Raw genomic sequence first — 18,715 nt, 5'->3', positions numbered from 1 at the left:
GCATCGGTCCCAGGAGTTGGCTTCCTGGAGAACCCGACACGTGACAGGGATGCTATGGGAAAATGTCCCATTCACAATAGCAACAGAAAGCTTAAAATATCAAAGAGTAAAACTTTAAATGACTTTCATAAAGGAACTTAAGAAGAGGGGACATAGTCCTCGTTCAGGACAAAGACCGGGGAAGGCTCAGCTCACCCCTGCCTGTGCTAAATCCGTGAGGGCACCGAGAGTTTTCTACCATTTAAGAGAGAAAGCACGGTCCCCCTTGCACACAGGACAGGCGCCCTGTGGGCGCCTGGAGGGGTCTGCTCCCCCTGGAGCCCTGGAGCCCTGGAGCTGGGCTTTCTCTGCCTACAAGGCCCCCCCTCCCTGACCCCTTCTCCCAGCGGCTCTGAGCCTCTCTCCCCCTCCAGACCGGCTCCAAGCCCCTCCATCATCTTTCCCTCCTCTGATAACCAGGTCAACTGCACACCCGGCCCCTCTCCTTGCTAGCACTCAACACAGCTCCGTCAGTAACTTGGTTTCTGGGCTGTTAAACAGATAAGTGGATCAATCCAACCAGCTTCTCTCCTACGATGGAGTCATGGGGAGGTGGGTCATTTGACAGGAATGCTACACTCTCCTTCAGAGTCCCACCTGGTCCAAGCCCCACCCTCCCCATCCCCACTCCTCCACCTCCCCCGCCTGGGGAGTCTGGGCCCCTCCATCCCTAGGTGAGAGCAAGAGTGCTGTGGGGATGCCCTTGCTACTTGGAGCCCCAGCGCCCCAGCAGTGCCGCTGTGCTGCCCTGCAACATTTAAGGCCAATCTTTCTAGGCACAGAGCCAGAGAGGGACATCCCAGGACTGCAGGTGTCTCTGATGGGTGACGAGCAGATTCTGTCTGATGGGTTGGGTGGGGGATCCTGTTGCCTCAGGAGAAGGGGGTCAGTCTGCCCTGGACAGAGGGCTGCTGGTCCTTCCCTCCATCTCCCCTTTGCTCAGCGGTTAAGCCGCCATAGGTGTTCCCTCCCCACATGTCCCTCACAAGGGTGCCCCCTCCTGCCTTGCCCTCTTGGCTACCTGCCCAGCTCCCCTGCCCTGAAGTTGTCTTTGAACTTGGATAGGAGAGAAAAAGAGCTACAAACAAAAACTACATTCAGGGGCTCCCCCGGTGGCGCAGTGGTTAAGAATCCGCCTGCCAGTACAGGGGACACGGGTTCGAGCCCTGGTCTGGGAAGATCCCACATGCTGCAGAGCAACTAAGCCCGTGTGCCACAGCTACTGAGCCTGCACTCTAGAGCCCGCATGCCACAACTACTGAAGCCCGCGTGCCTAGAGCCCGTGCTCCGCAACAAGAGGAGCCACTGCAATGAGAAGCCCGTGCACCACAACAAAGAGTAGCCCCTGCTTGCCGCAACTAGAGAAAGCCCGTGTGCAGCAACAAAGACCCAACACAGCCCCCCCCCCCGCAAAAAAAAAAAAACACATTCATACGGTCTTTCATATACTTGCTATGTATACGGTGCTCTTTATTTCTCCATGTGCATTCAAGTGACTGTCTCATGTCCTTTCATTTCAGCCTGAAGGACACCCCCCACCGCCTTAGTATTTCTTGTAGAGCAGGTCTGGCAATGAGTTCTTCATTTTTGTTTATCTGGGCATGTGTTAATTTATTCTTTATTTTTGAAGGATAGTTTTGCTGGATACAGAATTCTTGCTTGACAGTCCTTTCTCCCTCCAGAACTTTGAATCCCTCATCCTGCTGTCTCCAAGATTTATGTTAATCTCACTGAGGATCCCTTGTACATGCGTGATGAGTTGCATCTCTTGTGCCTCTTTCAAGATTTTGTCTTTGGTTTTCCATAGTTTGATTATAATCTGTCCAGGTGTGGATCTCTTTGAATTTATCCTATTTGGAATTTATTAAGTTTCATGGACATGGAGATTGTTTTCCGTCCAATTTGTTAAGTTTTCAGCCGTTGTTTCTTCAAATATTCTTTCTGCTCTTTTTTGCTCTCCCCTCTCTCTGGGATCTCATTATGTCAATGACTTTTTGCATACGTAGGCACACGTGGAACCACAGCTCAGATTAAGATATAAAGTATCCACAGCCCCCAGAAGGTCCCATGTGCTCCTTTCCAGCAGTCCACTCTGCCCCACTTTGAGGGCAACTTCTACGCTCACCTCACTCCCATCACTACGGTCACTTTTTCCTTGTCTTGAATATCACATAACTGAGACCACGCGGAACGAGCTCCTTTATGTCTGACTTCTTAGCTCCACGTGCTGTCTCTGAGATTCGTCCTTCTTGCACATGTAGCAATAGTACATGTATTTTTATTGTTGCGTATCCTATTGTATGAACATGTCACAATTTATTTATACATTTTATTGTTGGTTGATATTTCAGTTTCTGATTTTACCTTCTGTGAATAAAGTTGCTAAAAACATACATATTTTTTGTGGACTCACACAGTCATATTTTTCAGATATAAACCTATGAGTGTAGTTTCTGGATTACAGAGTATTGGCAAACAGTTTTCTAAAGCACTATTCCAATTTAAAGTCCCACCACCAACTTTGGAGGATTCCCATTCCTCCACATGCTTGTCAGTACTGGATAATCAGTATTTTTGATGTGAGCCGTTCCAGGAGGTGTGGAATGGTATCTCACTTTGGCTTAAATTGCGTTTCCCTGATGGCTAATGATGTGGGACACATTTTTGTATGCCTGCTGACCGGTTGCATATTCTCTTGGCGAAGTCAAACCTGTTTCTAAATTAGGCTATATGTGTTTCTCGTATTGATTTGTAGGAGTTCTTTGTGTATTCTGCATACATATCCTTGGCTGTATACATGTATTACAAACATAAAGAGAACGTCTTCATTCTCTTTACGGTGTCCTCTGATGAACAGTTCTTAGTTTTAACGGCGTCAAACTTACCAGTCTTTTCTTTTTCGGTTAGCAACTTTTGTTTATTACTTAAGTAATTTTTGCCTATCCCAAAGTTATAAAGTTATGCCCTATTTATTTTAACTTTTTAATTTAAACTGATTTTAGATTTACAGAAAAGTTGCAAAAATTAAGTGCAGAGAATTCACGTATACACTTCATCTAGCTTCCTCTGATTCAATATTTTACAGAACCACAATACCTTTATCAAAAGTAAAAATAAGCATTCTTTTTTTTTTCTTTTAGAAGCTTTATTATTTTGTCTTTGAAATTAGGTCCGTGACCCATTTCAAACTAATTTTGTGTATGGTGTGACATGTGGGTTATATCTTTATTTTTAATATGGATATCCATGTGCTCCAGCACCATTTATTGAAAAGTATTTCACTTATATAGTGAATCATTGTCAACTTAGCTGAAAATCATGAATGGCTCCGTTTATGGACCTAGTTGTCTACTCCTGCATGAAACCATGCTGACTTATTTATGCTATAGCTTTATAGTAGCTCTTAAAATCTGGTAGTGTTAAGTTCTCCATCTGTATTCTTGTGAAAGTTATCTTGGCTATTTCTGGCTGAATCCCACTATAAGTGTCAGAAATAGATTTTCTTTGGTGATACTGGGGGTTCATTAATCAACATAATAAATGTTAAAGATTTTTAAAACTGGAGAAATTAATCTTCAGACATAAAGATCACACCAAGTGTGTATCAGTGCAGGCCACCGTGGAACAAACAAATCATAGTTATACTCCAATGACATGTCAACTATGAAAGGATGAAGAAAGAGTGCTCTTGGTTATCAGGAGAAGAGCACCACTTATGAGGAAAGAGATGCTGATAAAAATCAGAGTTCCCAGCAGCAAACGTGGAAGCAAGAGGTTCATTAAACACTGTTTCCAAAGTGCTAAGACCAAGTGACTCTGGACCTAGGATCCTATACGCAGCCAAACCATCAAAAGTGAGAATGAGATAAGTTTTCACATATAAACACTTTCCAAACTTTACCACGTACAGGTCCTTAGAGAATGAATAATAGGACAGAGTTATAGGATTATTTGAATTATATATTACATTATAGAAATTATGGAATAAAAATGTAGAAGGAAATAAATCCAGAAAGAAATTGTGTAAGTCATAAAGCAGCACTGAACAGAGCCATTAGTGAAAGCTATTGTTAAATGTAAATAAATGTTGAGTTAAAAAATTATATACCAAGATCAAGCTAAGGTTCCAAACATCAATATAGGATGTTAGGGATATACAGGAAGATAATACAAAAATGGTGCTAAGAAATTTGTTGCCTTCGAGGGAGAATATGGCTCTTGATTTCCTAATTTGATGGAAACAAACATGAATGGATAACATTATTTATTGAAAGATAAATACTGACAGGTAATACTGATGACTCAACAAAAGCATGTATGATAATGGTGGCATCAGAAAAAAATATAATTCAAGGCAAAACCATTTCTGAAGAGTCAAGGGAAGTGTAGTGGTCAAGATTCCTGTGTGAAGCATTCAGGTGGTTCATTGGAGAACGTTTAACGTTTAACGATGAAGTATTTTCAGAGGCCTGGGAGGAGGTGAGGAAACCAAGAAAGGATGACCAAGCACCCAAGGGCTACGGACAGTGGCGGGGTCCTTGCCATTTCTGGGCCTGAAGGGGCAGGAAGGGGCGGTGACATCAGTGCCCACAGAGCTACGGCTCTGAGAGAGGCCGCCTGACAAGAGCGGCAGCTTTTTGTCCGGGATGTAAAGGATTTGAATAAGTCTTATAAAAAGCTTGCCTTTATGAAACCGTCTGTATGTACACAAGCCACAGGGGGCTGTGCCTAGAAGCATGAAAACTGGAGCAGATCACCTTGGTGCAAATCCTACACTCACGACTACTGATGTTGCCTCACCTGTGAAACAGGGAGAGTAATGGGGTCCTCACGGGGGGAGGGGGGTATAAGAAGTGACCTCTCCTCATCACGGGGGACCCTCAGTTGCATCCTGCGTACATTTTCCTGTTTACTTTGGGGCTTCTCATGACCTTCTGGAATCTATATTAACCTCACACACCCAAAAATGCAGCCCCACATTTTAAGCAATTAGATTTTCTGCCTCCTGCTGGTTGATGGTTGCGCTCTGGTGGGTCTCACAGGATAACGTGAGGGTCAAAAGAGTTAATACAGAGGCGCGCACAGAATCAGCTCTCACTAAATAAATGTTAGACGTGTTGGGGATGATCACACATAGGCCTACATGATTGGACCCAACAGAGCTCGGGCACCCAGAACGTCTGAATTCTTGTCCTGGCTACATAAGCTTCAGGACGGTCCAGGTTGGACCAGCCCCAGCTCCCTGATGGAGACCCACGTCTCCAGCCCCCACAAGGCCCTGGGAGGTGCAGCCTCGTGCCTCTGGCTCCAACCTTCCCAAATGTGGGCTCTGCTCCCGCCTTCCTGCGGGGCTCTGGGCCTTTGTGTCTTCTGTTCCCTCCCCCAACACATCTGAGGCCCGTCAGATTCAACGAAAAGCCATGTCCTCTGGGGATCCTCCCTGACCCCTCCATCCTAGAGGGAGGCCTTTTTCACACCCTGGTAACACCCCGCCCCCGCTCAGACTAGCCAGTAAGCCAGTCTGGTTACCCCGCCCCCGCTCAGACTAGCCAGTAAGCCAGTCTGGTTACCCCGCCCCCGCTCAGACTAGCCAGTAAGCCAGTCTGGTTACCCCGCCCCCGCTCAGACTAGCCAGTAAGCCAGTCTGGTTACACCTTCACTGGGGGGTCAGCAGATGATCCCATCAACCCCTCCCTGAGCCTTTTGTTTACCCTCCTGGGATCACTTCCCGGGGAGGCTGCCCACTGGCCGGATCTCTCCCCCCCACACACCCCAGACGCATTCCTATTAAAGAGAGGCCACCTGCCCTCAGATTCAGAGCATCCACGGGCGCAGGGCCTCCAGCTGGGGCTGCAGAGCCTCGGAACCAGGACCTCTTCGGGCCATTTCAGCTGCTACTGCTAAGCGTCGAGCGTTCCAGGGACTTGGCTAGAAGGGGATAGTCCAGGAGACTCAGGTGAGTACGATGTTGCGATGGGATGGGGTGTGGATGGCGGGTCAGTTCTGTCACCTACCCTCTCCCCCATCCCCATCCCCTCTCTTTACTCAGCCGCTAAGCAGGCCCCGAGGTGTACTCCCCACGCCCCACTTGCACCCGCCGGCCTCTGGAGCCGAGCCCTGGGAGCAGAGGACCCCTGTGCCCCGTGCCCGGTGGGGTGATTCCTCCTTGCACCGCCCCCCGCAGCCTCCACCCGGAGCCGGGGTCTTGGGTCTGGGCCTCGGAGAAGGGGGTAGACTAAGGTGTTTCCCTGCAGATTCTGCCCTGAAGACCCCAATCTGAAAGATTTAGCCCCAGGCCTGCCCAAAAAGCACACCTCTGTCTGGGTCATAGACGGGAGCTCGTGGGTCAGAGACGCGCGCTCTACATTTCCGTAGTTGTTTCCAACTTGAACCTCCCAAGAGTAACCCGCGACAGTCCTCCAGCCACAAAACAGCACGTGTTTCTCTGCATACCCTTTAAAAATACCAGTATAGGCTTTATTCTTCACCAAGTTAATTATAAAAGTCAGAGTGCCATTCTTTATACATTTTGATTTTTCAGACATCCGGGTGAAGCAGGACGCTCGAGCATGATAAGTGGCCGGCGTTAACTTGTTCTGACCGGCCTGTAGGTGCCTCCTTCCCGTTTCTGTCGGCCAGTTTCTTTTAGTTTCCCACTGTTGACCAGTAGGGACGTGTATTTAGCTCTTGTCACCATATTGGAAATAGCGCCCCCTGCCCAGTTTTGTAGTTTTGTCCTTGGATCTCAAACATGCTAATATTGTATTTTTATTTTTTTAAACAGATATTTACTTTCTAAATAGCCAATGTTATTTGTCTGTGTTTCTGGTCTTGGTATGAAACACAGATGGCCTCCCCCATCATGCCACGTCAGCTTTTGAGAAACGGTAGACATTTTTGGATGTTAATTCTGTAGAGGACGCTGAGCCTGCGAGGTTCCTGTGTACACACTTGGGTGTTTTTCTGGAAGTGAGCTTACTTTGCATCTAGAGCCTGCCCTTGTGCAGTCATGGAAAAGGGGTCCCCCTCAACCTTGGGGGCTAGTCTCTTCCCCTCTCTCAGGGGTCTGCATGTCCTCAGGCCTCCCCTCCAGCAGCTGGTCCTGCCCACGGGTAGGATTGGGGGCATTGCCCAGGCCCTGGGAGGGTGGGCAGCTGGTCCCCATCTGGCACCTTGGCCGGGTCCGCCTCGCCCTGGTCCTTGCTGGCATCCGTGACACACCAACGCACAGTGCATTTTATGAGATATGTGGTAGTGAGTGTGTGTTTTACATTTGAATAAATGATGCTGTTCTGTCAATTGTATTTATGTTTCATTCATTAGTATTATTTTAAGGCCCAGCCTCACTTGTATATGTATACAGTTCCTTCACATCTTCAGATTTGTTAGCAAAAAGGTTTTCATGCTGTTCTTTCCTACTACTTTTATTATCTTCGGTATCCCACTTCTCTTTCCTAATATTGCATGTGTTAAAAGAAGAAGAAATCTTACCATGGGTCTCTTGGTTTTACTGAACGCACTGTTCACTCATTGATTCTCTCGTGTCTTCTGAAGACTCTCCTCTTGTCTATTTATTGTGAGCTTATCGTGCGTTTTGTAACATCTTACAGGTGGCCCTCAGTCAGTTCATTTTTAGCATTTATTCTTTTCTAATATAATTTTTAATTCTATAAAATTTCCTCTGAATATACCATTTGAGAGGTATTCCATAGTAATAGTAAAACAACACATGCTGTTTTTATTTTTGTGTCTTTTTAAGCAGTTCTTATTAAGGAGGAAATCAAGTAAATTTCCAATGTCTTCTTATTGTTGCAGACAAACCGGAATCTTCTTTGCGGTTTTAAGAGTCTCTGTAGATCTCTCTATAATCATCCAGTTACTGTTCTTTTCACTGTCGGGGTTATAATAGAGTACTAATTGAAATGAAAATATTTGTATAATACAGCTTGAACGTTAAAACAGACGTTACTCACTTAGAATATTCAAGTACTGATAGTGCGCGCGCTACCCTGAACTACGGTGTCTCAAACAGCGCTTTGCACAGACTCTCTGAAGCAGAAGTATTTTCTTATACGGATTCTGAGAGAAGTCATTAAAAATACATTTTGAAGGGAGTAAAAAGAAGATGCTCGGTTTCTTGGTATAGTTTTGGAATTTGAAATAATCGATCGGTTAGAAGGTTGAGTTAACCTTGAGGAACCCACGTCCGTGCCTGGCATCTGAAGGTGATGGGTTTCAGTCCTCGACCTGGAAGCGGTTTCGTCCTAAAGAGTGGAGACCAGCCCCGTCCATTCCTTACATCTTCCCTCCAGGCCCCGTGCTCTGGGTGATGCTTCTTCAGAGAGGGCGCACGTGCCTCTCAGCTGAGGCTTCTCTTGGACAGTGAAGATGCCTTTCTCTTTTTGCACTGATTGCAAGAGTCTGGACAAATCTGAGACTTCTGGGGACAGGTGCCCACGTGACTGGCCCCTAGAGGTCACAGAGGGTGGGCATGGCCTCCGGCGGCTGGGCTGCTAGGCCAGGTCTCCCACAGTGTCCCAGGGAGCAGCCCAGACCAGGTTGGGGAGCCCCGCCGTGTCGCCAGGTTCCACCCCAGGCACGACAGTGCACAAGAATGGCAAATGTCACCTCCCAGCTGGGACAGGACCCTTGGTAGGGCTGCTTGGCAGGGAGGCTGAGGGCCATCCTGCTCCCTATTTGCATTTGAAGAATTTCAATGGTAGGAGTAACAGGAAGAATGGATACCCATATACCCTCCAACTAGATGGATCGTTACTATTTTGCAGTTTTTGTTTCATGTCTCTCCCTAGTCAGCAAATATTCTTACAAGTGATGTAACCTGTATCTCTGTTAATCTGTCCACCTATCAGTCTACCATCTCCCTATCAATCTGTTAAGCGATTTCAAAGTAAATTACAGATGCCTGACACTTGCTCGTGTGTCTCCATAAAATAAGGCATTTTCCTGCGTTACCGCTGTCATTATCATACCTGACAGTATCGAGTGTTCAGAACATATGCAAACGTTCCCAGCTGCCCTAACAGTATATTTTATACCTGGCTTTTCTTTGGGGGGGGGTTGGTTAGGATAGATCGTATGGTGAATTAAAAAAAAAACAAAACTTTATTTATTTATTTAGGCTGCGCCTGGTCTTAGTTGCAGCATATGGGATCTTTCTTTTAGTGGCGTCATGCGTGCGGGATCTCGTTCCCTGACCAGGGACAAAACCAGGCCCCCTGCATTGGGAGCGCAGAGTCTTAGCCCCTGGACCGCCAGGGAAGTCCCAGTCATACGGTGATTTGCCTGTCCTGTTTGGGGAAGTGAGAGTTCCCGACCTATCACCACTTTTTCCTTGGGTTGGGGCTGTGTTCTGGGAGTGTGTGTGTTTATAAAAAGTTCTTTATGTATTCTGTAGGAAAGTCTTTTGTCAGTTACAAGTATTGATTAAATATTCTTTGTGGCTTTTTTAATGGTATCTGTCGATGGGCAGAAGTTCTTAACGCTACAGGAGTCTGATTTGTCAATATATTTTTCTTTATGATTAGTGCTCTGGAAACCTGTTTAGTAATTCTTTGTCTAGCTCAGAGTCACGAACGCATTCTCCTAAGTTTTTGCTTGGAGTTTTATTGTGTTACCTTTCACGTTTCCAACTCAAATTACTTTTTGAAACATGCTGAGTCAGCCTTTGGCACAGCACAGAGTACGAGTTAGTATGTTTTTGCGTACTTAAAACTTCTTCAGTTGTTTGGTATAGCACACTACATATGTCAGTTAGGGCAGGTTAGATAATCATTTTGTTCACATCTATTTTTTTATGTCTCTTGTTCTGTTACTTATTGAGAGAATTAAAATCTCTAATTACAATTTTGCATTTTTCTCTTCTTTTAGTTCTGTCAGTCTTCGCTTTATATTTTAAAGATAAGTTATTAAGTGTATACAGATTTACGATTGTTATATTGTCTGGACTATTTGTCCCCTTTATTCTTTTTTTTTTAATTTATTTGTTTATTTTTGGCTGCATTGGGTCTTCGTTGCTGCACGTGGACTTTCTCTAGTTGCAGCGAGTGGGGGCTACTCTTTGTTGTGGTGCGCGGGTTTCTCGTTGCGGTGGCTTCTCTTGTTGCAGAGCATGGGCTCTAGGCCTGCGGGCTCAGTAGTTGTGGCACGTGGGCTCAGTAGTTGTGGCTTGTGGGCTCTAGAGCGCAGGCTCAGTAGTTGTGGCGCACAGGCTTAGTTGCTCCGCGGCCTGTGGGGTCTTCCTGGACCAGGGGTCGAACCCGTGTCCCCTGCAGTGGCAGGTGTATTCTTAACCACTGTGCCACCAGGGAAGTCCCAACCCTCATCTTCTTTATCCATTCATCTGTCGATGGACATTTAGGTTGTTTCTAAGTCCTGGCGACACAGAAGGGGAAGGGCAGGGTGGGACAAATTGGTAGATTAGGTTTGACATAAATACACTACCATGTGTAAAATAGAAAGCTAGTGGGAACCTGCTGTATAGCACAGGGAGCTCAGCTCGGTGCTCTGTGATGACCTAGATGGGTGGGATGGGGGGTGGGGGGGGAGGAGGGAGGTCCACGAGGGAGGGGATGTGGGTATGCGTATGGCTGATTCACTTTGCTGTGTGGCAGAAACTCACACAACATTGTAAAGCCATTATAGTCCAATAAAAAAATTAAAAATACATACCCTCCATTGATTATAGCCCACTAGATGCAAGGTTTTGTACCAGTTTCCAAACCATGAAGTTTAACTTCATTCTTCCCCTTCCGCCTTACGGGCTACTGTCGTGATGTACTCTGTGTCTATGTTATAAATTTCGTAAGACATTGTTAATGTTTTAGTCTTAAATAGTCATTGCTTCTACATTTATCCATACTTTCCCCTTTCCAGCGTTCTTTCCTTCCTGAATTTCCACGCCTCCAACTGGAATCATTTTCTCTTCTTTCTGTGCTGCTTTTACTTCAGGTTCTTGTGAGTTATTCTCTCAGCTTATGTTTTCCTGAAAAATGTCTTTTTTGGTCTTTCATTTTTAAGGGGTATTTTGCTAACTTCTTGTTAGGTTGGCAGTTTTTTTTTCTGTTTGTTTTTTGTGTTTTTAGAAAGTAAAGTGTCATTCCATTTCGCTTTTTAGTGGGCATCTAGGTCAGAAGGAAGACTACACACGTTGGACAGCTTTGAGAGCGGGGAGGATGTTCACAGGTTGGGCATCCACGCCGACGTCCTCACTACGGTCCATTTTTATCTGATTGGAACCTGATTCCCCTGCTGCAGAATGTGGGCTGTATTAAACCAGTTCTTCAAAATGTATGGATGTTGTAAACCCAGTAAGTTTTGTCGATTTCCTCTCACGCGTATATGGTGATTGCAGAGTTCCACGTGTGTCCGTCGGATCACACCTGCTGAGTGTGTGGTTCAGCTCTTTCGCATCCGTAGCTAATTTTTAGTTCGCCTGGACTGTCGTTTCCTTAGAGGTGTGTGTTGGCTGTAGCGGCTTCATCAAGTTCAGCGCTCTTCCCTGTACTCCTCTTTTTCTGGGAGTTTTAAAACTTATGAATGCGTTGGAATTTTATCCGATGCTTTTTCTGCATCTACTAAGTATCATTTTGTATTAAAATAATCATGAAGATAGTCACTTCTTACCTTCTCCAGCCTAACAGCGTAGTGAGTTATTTCCTGTTGAGTCATCCTTGCAATGCCGGGGTAAACTACATCTGGTCGTAGTTTTTATCTTGTGAGACTTTCTGCGTTTGGTTTGTTCGTGTGCTATTTAAGGTATTTTACATAAGGGGGGAAGAACCTATATGTGTTTTCTTGTGTTGACTTTACCAGTACTGAATTTAAGGTAATAATAGCTTGAAAATATTGAATTTCAAAATTTTCCTCTTTAAAAAAATATTCTGGAGTGTACTTATGAGAAAGTTTGGAAAATTCATCTGTAAAATTGTCTGTGCCCGGGACTTTTTAGTAGTAAGGGTACCATCATTTTGCGTCTCACATTTACTTGCATAATTTGCAGCTCATAAATTTCTTTTGTAGTTTTGCATTTTGCTTACATACACCTCTCGTCTTGCCTAATCAGTGTTCCCAATGTTTTGTCTCTTTTTTTAAACAAATAGTGTTTTGGTTTTTTAACTTTTTTATTATTTCATTTTCTATGTTTGATGATTTTTTTTTTTAATATTTATTTATGTGTTTGGCTGCCCCGGGTCTCAGTTGCGGCACACAGGATCTTCGTTGCCACGTGCGGGGTCTTTAGTTGCGGCGTGCAGGATCTAGTCCCCTGAGGGATTGAACCCGGGCCCCCTGCATTGGGAGTGTGGAGTCATAACCCCTGGACCACCAGGGAAGTCCCTATGTTCGTGGGTTTTTGTCTTTGTATTCTTTTTCTTTCGTTTTCTTTCCATGGATTTTTTCTGTTGCTGTTTCTCTGACTTCTGTTGAATCAGTCTCTCTCCTCTCTCTCTCTGTCTCCTTTATGATAAACCTGAAGTGTCTCACTGATTTGGCAGGTGCTCTGTTCGCTATCACCTCTTCTACAGAGTTGAGGGCTCCTCTTAGCTGGCTGGGGCTCAGTGCCAACCTTGCAGTTTTTCCACGTTCCTGTACTTTGTATCTTATTTTAAATTAGCTTTTGTTACTTCACCTGTTGTATTTTCCACGGAAGTGTCACATATTAAGTATAATCACTAGAGTACTTGGGAATTCAGTGTCTCTCGCCATACATAGAAAACAAACTAGATGTAATGAGATAGAACACTGTGATAAAACGGGCCAGATGTCGGTGTCTCTGAAGGCCTCCCCTGCCTGGCTTTGTGAATGAGAGACATTGCAGCATGGGAGTGGGGCCGACTGCCCCGGCCCCTGGCCGTCTCTCCGGTGTCACAAGAACACTGGTGTGCCAGACCCCTCCTGCTGCAGAGCCTGAGCCGGCGGAGGCTGCGTCTAGGATGTTGGACGTCGCAAACCCGCTTCTGCCCGCCCCAGGCTCCCCACGTGCAGTTTCTGTTCCGTCGGGTGCACAGGGCAGAGTTGGAAACGAAGCTGTGCTGCGTCCCTGGCTGAGGGACCCGGCCTGTCAGACGGCCGGGAGCCGCCCCCACGCCCCTTTCTGGCGGGCTTCTGACGCGGGTGCCCCGCACTCCTCTTCCATCTCCTTGCCAGGGCCTCAAAGCCAGCCTTCCTCCGCTAGAGCAGCCCCCCAGAAAGATGCCCCCTCTCTGGCCACCTCCCTGCCCACACTGTGAGACGCAGCATGGGGACAACTCTGGGGAGTCCCGTGTCTTTCCCCCTCTGTGCTGCACCAGCGAACTGCGCCTCCCGGCTCTCCCACCTTCCCGCTCCCTGGCAGGTTCAGCGATGGGAGGCGCTGGGGAGATCAGAGGGCAGGAAAGCGGGGAGAAGCCGGCCCGTTCCCGCTCTGCCTGTCCCCCACACCCCCATGCTGGGCCCCGGCTCCCCTGTATGGCCCTGCCGAGGCCGCGTTCCGTCCCGAAGCCCCGAATCACGGGGCTCGTGGCGTCCTCTCCTCCTCCTGACCCAGCCCTGAGACCACTCCTCCTGCCGGTGCCCCCCGTCCCCTCAGCTTCTCAGCTCCTCCCTCACCCGAGTGACCAGCGCTCTGAGATAGGTCCCTCGGACTGTAGGTCACAGGACGTGCAGGGCTCGTCTCCTGCGGGACGGGCTGAGGGTGGCAGGACGGCATCCCTGAGGACAGGCACAGAGGCGACTTGGGAGGACGGGGGCGGGAACTCCAGAGCCCCCTGCTCCCCCCTTGGCTACTCAGCTGGTCGCCGTGCATTGTGATGTGGGGTGTCGGGGGAAAAGGTTCTGTAAGGAAGGGGCACCGGGGCACCGGGTCCGGCTGCACAGGCAGCCTCTGGAGAGTGTGCCCTGCTCACAGGCTGGCTCACCACTCGTCTCCGGCCCGGAGAGCACGCGGCGTCTAGGGCAGGGTGTCGGAAGGAGACCAAGCCTGGGTTTGGGCTTTGATGGGCCAGTTTGGGGGAGCATGTAAGCAGGTGGGGTTCACTCTGCATGGTTATTGCCAAAAAGCAGAGACAACTCCACAATGGGTTTCTGGGTCATCTTATCTGTACAGACGAGTCGGGATGGGTAGAGAAGTGGCAGAAACTCATTTTAGCAGAGAGAAGGGTGCTGGCTTGAGCCATCTGGGCTGAGACACACCGTGACGGGGCCTCTGTTGTGGTCTTCGAGAGACCAGGTCCGAGGCCCCGGGACGGTTTAAGTCCTGCAGAGAAGAGCTGGGAGCCAGGCCAGCCTCCGGATGGAGGGGCTGCTCCTTTTTCTTTCTCGTGAGGCACTGTGTAAGCACTTCTGAGCGTGGCCTTCCCCAGTCAAGCCCCAGAAGGCCCTGCACGGCCAGCGGGACCCAGGCTCACAGGAGACGCCGGCAGGGATGCCAGGGCTGGAGCCGATCAGGCGCAGTTGCTGCACGTGTACCCATCGCTGTAACCTCAGGGCAGCCCTGCAGCGTGGCTGGTACTGTGACGCCCAAGTCCCGAGGGAGAGACTGAGGCACAAAGAGGCGAAGGCCGCGCTCCCCGGGCCTCCGTGCTCACGACCGTGGTGCCCCACCAGCCCCGGGCTCGGCCCTGCCCCTCCCCGCCCCAGGCTTCCCTCTTCCTGGAAGGACCCCACAGTCTTCCTGGGCTCTGTGCTCTGCACGGAGCGCCCGCCACCCACCATGCCTTCCCCAGCTCAGCTTCCCAGCGATGACGTGCCGCAGATACTCAGAACAACCTGCCAACGTTAACAAGTGCCTGCTTGGGGCAGAGGGATGCCGACAGGTGAGGGTGGGCCACGCGAGGAGGGACAGGCTGTCTGTCTTGCGGAGGCCACGGATGCAGGCAGGGAAGGAGTGAAGGCTGTGAGCGGGACCTGGAGCCCAAAGGTGGCTGCTCTGAGCTGGACAGCCAGGCGGAGAACCCAGTCTCACTGCCTGGCCCCCGGTAGGGCTGGAGCGTCAGAGCAGCAGGCAGAGCGACCCCGACGCAGGGGCCATCGTGGCTGCCGTCGACATCTGGCCCTGTGTCCCCGGGAGCTTTGTGTGACACCAGGGGCACGTGGCCTCACCGCCGTCTTGTAAGAAAAGCCCCGCTGCAGAGTGGCTGCCACGCTACCACGTCTGCTCGGATCCCCATGAACCCAGAGCCGTGGCCAGTCGGCTTCGTGATGGGTAGGGTGAGTTTTCAGCAGTGGGAGGGGGCTCGTTCACCTGCATGACGGGCTGAAAGCGGGGTCTCCCCGGGAAGTCACTGGAGGTCTGCCGAGTGGCCAGAATATCGGGGAGATGTTTCTCCCCTTTGACCCCTAAGCCGCCTCTGTCCGGCCCTCGGCTGCGAGGTGCTGGCAGGTCAGCATCTGTCTTTATGGGAGGGGAGGCCGGGGCGGCAGGGCTGCATCTCAGCGACACGCGTGGGAACTGCCTTGCTTGAGAATATTCTCGTGCTACGTTCCGGGCGCAGGGAGGGCTCTGTGCAGACCGGAGCCCTGCTCTCAGGACCCCGGTGACTCTGCGGGACCTTCGGCCAGCCACTGCTAGTCACCACAAAGCACTGAGCACGGGCGGGACCTGGCTGAGGGGGGCGCAGAGCGGGGGCAGGTGCCATGGCCTCGGGTCCCTCGCGCTGGCTCCATGAGGGCTCCCGGCGTTGCATCCAGAGCAGGGGACAAGCTGAGAGCTGACGAGCCGGCGTCCCTGCGGGGAAGCAGCCAGCAGAGCTCGGCTTGCCCGTCAGCCCGCCCCCAGCCGGGAGGGCCTCTCGGAGCCGGGACAGGCGCGAGGTGGCTGCTGGCCGAGCGCATCCAGGCCCCTGGGCCCCAGAGGCAGGGAGTAGAGGAAGCCCTACCCGGAGCTGAGGGCCGGCCGCGCCCGGCCTCCCGAGGGCGGCACTGCTGGGCGGCGGGCGGCGGGCGGCGGGCTGTGGCTGCATGAGGGGCCGGGCAGACTGGGGGCCGGACTGCCCTGCCCCCGGGGCTCGACCCTGGTCCCTGAGAAGCTTCCCGTTCCTGAACCACTTTGGGCCGTGGGGCTGGCGGTGGGGATTTTGAGAACTTGGACGTGACCCTCACCTGAGGGGCCCAGTCTGGATAGGCCTCCCAGGTGGGCCGCTCGCCAGCCCCTCCCCACTGCCCCCGCCGAACGCTCAGGCCCGCAGGCCTCCTGGCAGACACGACTTTGGACCAGGCTCTGGTAGGACACGCGGTGCCCCCAGCTGGCTGCTCACCTGTGTGTCCAGTTCTCACCTGGCGTCCCGTCCTCACGTGCAGGAAGCAGGGAGGTCACCTGCTCGGGGGAGGCCAGGCGGGGGGCTGCAGGTCTGACTCCAGGCCCTGCATCACTGCTGTGTGGCTCAGCCCTGGCACCGCCTCCCCTGCCCATGGTCCCTCAATGGTCACGCAGGAGGATTGGCTGGGTTGCCGTGGGCTTGGGGCCCGGACACCACGATGCTCGTCTGTGCCGAGCTCTTCGTGGGGTTGCCGTGGTCTGGCTGGCGCAGGTAACAGGACACCACGGGGTGGACGGCGCAAGGCCTTCTGCTGAGGGGTCGATGCTTCCGGCGGCCTGACTGTGCCCTGGGGTTCCTGGGTCGTGGCCGGGACAGGCTCCGGGGGAACGTGAGGGTCGCAGCTAACTTTGATGGGCACCCACGGCGGAGCTTTGGGTCATAAAGTCAGGTTAGAAACCGAGGCCCAGGAGCGTCAGGACCTGCTCATGCACATGGCCAGGGAGCGCCAGAGCCAGGCTTGAAACCACGGTCGCCATCCCAGCCCGGGACTCTGGGTCTGCAAGGGGACATTTTCGTGGTCCAGGCAGGACTACGTCTTTGGCAGAAGAGCTTTCATCCTGGATTTAACAAGACTGTTTCCAGTGTATTTACTTCTACAGCTACCTTCTGTTTAGGAAAAGTGATGCTGGGGCTCCATTTCCCCAAATGCCCCAAGTCACACCTTTAAAGAGCACGTTAAGTAAACAGCGTGACTGTCACCACAGGGGACACATGGCCGTGGAAGGAGACCCCCAGCCCCACGATCGTGAGGTCTGTGAGCTCGTGGTCCGTGAGGAGAAGGCAGGGAGGCCGAGAGCAGGGGAGGTCGGGGAGGATGGCCTGAGCGCCGGGCCCATGCCCTGCTCCCCCAGCCAGGCATCCAGTAACTTTTATTTCAGGTTTTGGTTTCGCGGCATCGGCTGGGCCGAGGCTGGAGCTGGTCTGGAGGGCGCTGCCTTCTCCCAGGCACCCATGAGGCCAGGTGGATCGTGCACGAGCCGTGGAGCTGACCCCCGAGGCCAGACAGACGCGAACATGCCTCCCCTGTGTCGGATGCGACCTGATGCGAGTCCCGCCATCCACCCGAGGGCGCGGCTCGGCACGGCGCACAGGCCGGCTGCTCTCCCGCTGGTTCCTCTCAGTGATCGTATTCCTGCTGTGGAGGCCGCAGGGCTGGGGGAAGCTGCAGAGCCCTGGCCACTCAGCATCACCTCAAGACTCCAGGGGCCCCTCTGCTGGGAGCAGCAGTGACACCACAGAGCCGCCCCTCCAAAGAGGCCAGAGCCCCTCAGAGCCGGACACTCGTGGTTCCAGGTGTGGAGTGACTTCCACCCTGAGGGACAGGACGGCACTCGGCATAGTGACGCCCTCAGATCCAGGTTCGGGGAGGCCACATGGATAGGGCACAGCTAGTACCTGGGCCACCACGAAGACGGCTGCCGTCCCTGGGGGCAGAGAGCCGCCGTCCAGGGATGGAGCCCGAAAAGCGGGGCAGGTAACCAGCGCAGACGGAGCAGCCCCGTCAGGAATGTGAAGGAGCCGTGAGGAAGATCCCCGCGGGGACGGGAGGGTGGGTGTCAAGGAGCAGGAACGAGCAGTGGAAGGAAAATGCCGGAGAGACGGAAGGAGTGAAGGCATGAAGACCTTTCAGGTGGAGGAGGGACCCGGGAGCCGGGGCCAGGTGAGCAGTGGGGTCAGAGGGCACGGGACACAGTCGGGATGCTGCAGGATGCATCTCGGGATCCCAGGAGAACAGAGCTGGTGAGGCAGAACGAGTATTTGAAGACACAATGACCCACATCCTCCAGAATTAATCTTTAAAGATTGAAAAACACCAGAAAGAAGGAAAATCCCTGCCCTCCAGACGCACGATGAAATTGATTATCCTTGATAGAAAGAAACCTCTGAACCACTCAGTAAATTGGCATCTCTGAAATAAAGGGTTAGCCTTACACTCCTGGAAATGAAATCACAGACTTCTAAATAACCCTTTGGATTAAGGCAAATCATGAAATCCTTAGAATTAACGATAATACTCCACATACAAAGTTTACAGGATACAGCAAAAGGGTGTCCAGAGGGTGAGACATTGATCAGATACGAGGAGTATTGGGAGGAAAAAGAGCTCAGCATTCCAGTCTGGAAACGGGGGAAACAGAAGACGGTAAACCCGGAGAAGCGAGGAAAAGGACGTCAAGATCAAAGCAGCAGCAGATGCTATCGACGCGTGTTTTCTTCTTCATCTTAACAGTATGAGAAGCCGCCTCTTGGAAAAGACCGTTCAGACATCTTCTGATACGAAGGATCAAGGAAACGGCATATTTCTAATCAAACTGTGAACAGGAGAGAAGCCGGCTGCACTGTAGAGTCCACGCAGTCCTGAG

This window comes from Delphinapterus leucas, chromosome 10, assembly GCF_059928025.1.
Source record: "Delphinapterus leucas isolate spDelLeu-1000000601 "Yukka" chromosome 10, BTC_Dleu_Yukka2, whole genome shotgun sequence".
NCBI classification, from domain to species: Eukaryota; Metazoa; Chordata; class Mammalia; order Artiodactyla; family Monodontidae; genus Delphinapterus; species Delphinapterus leucas.
Note: the sequence above shows the minus strand (reverse complement) of the source record.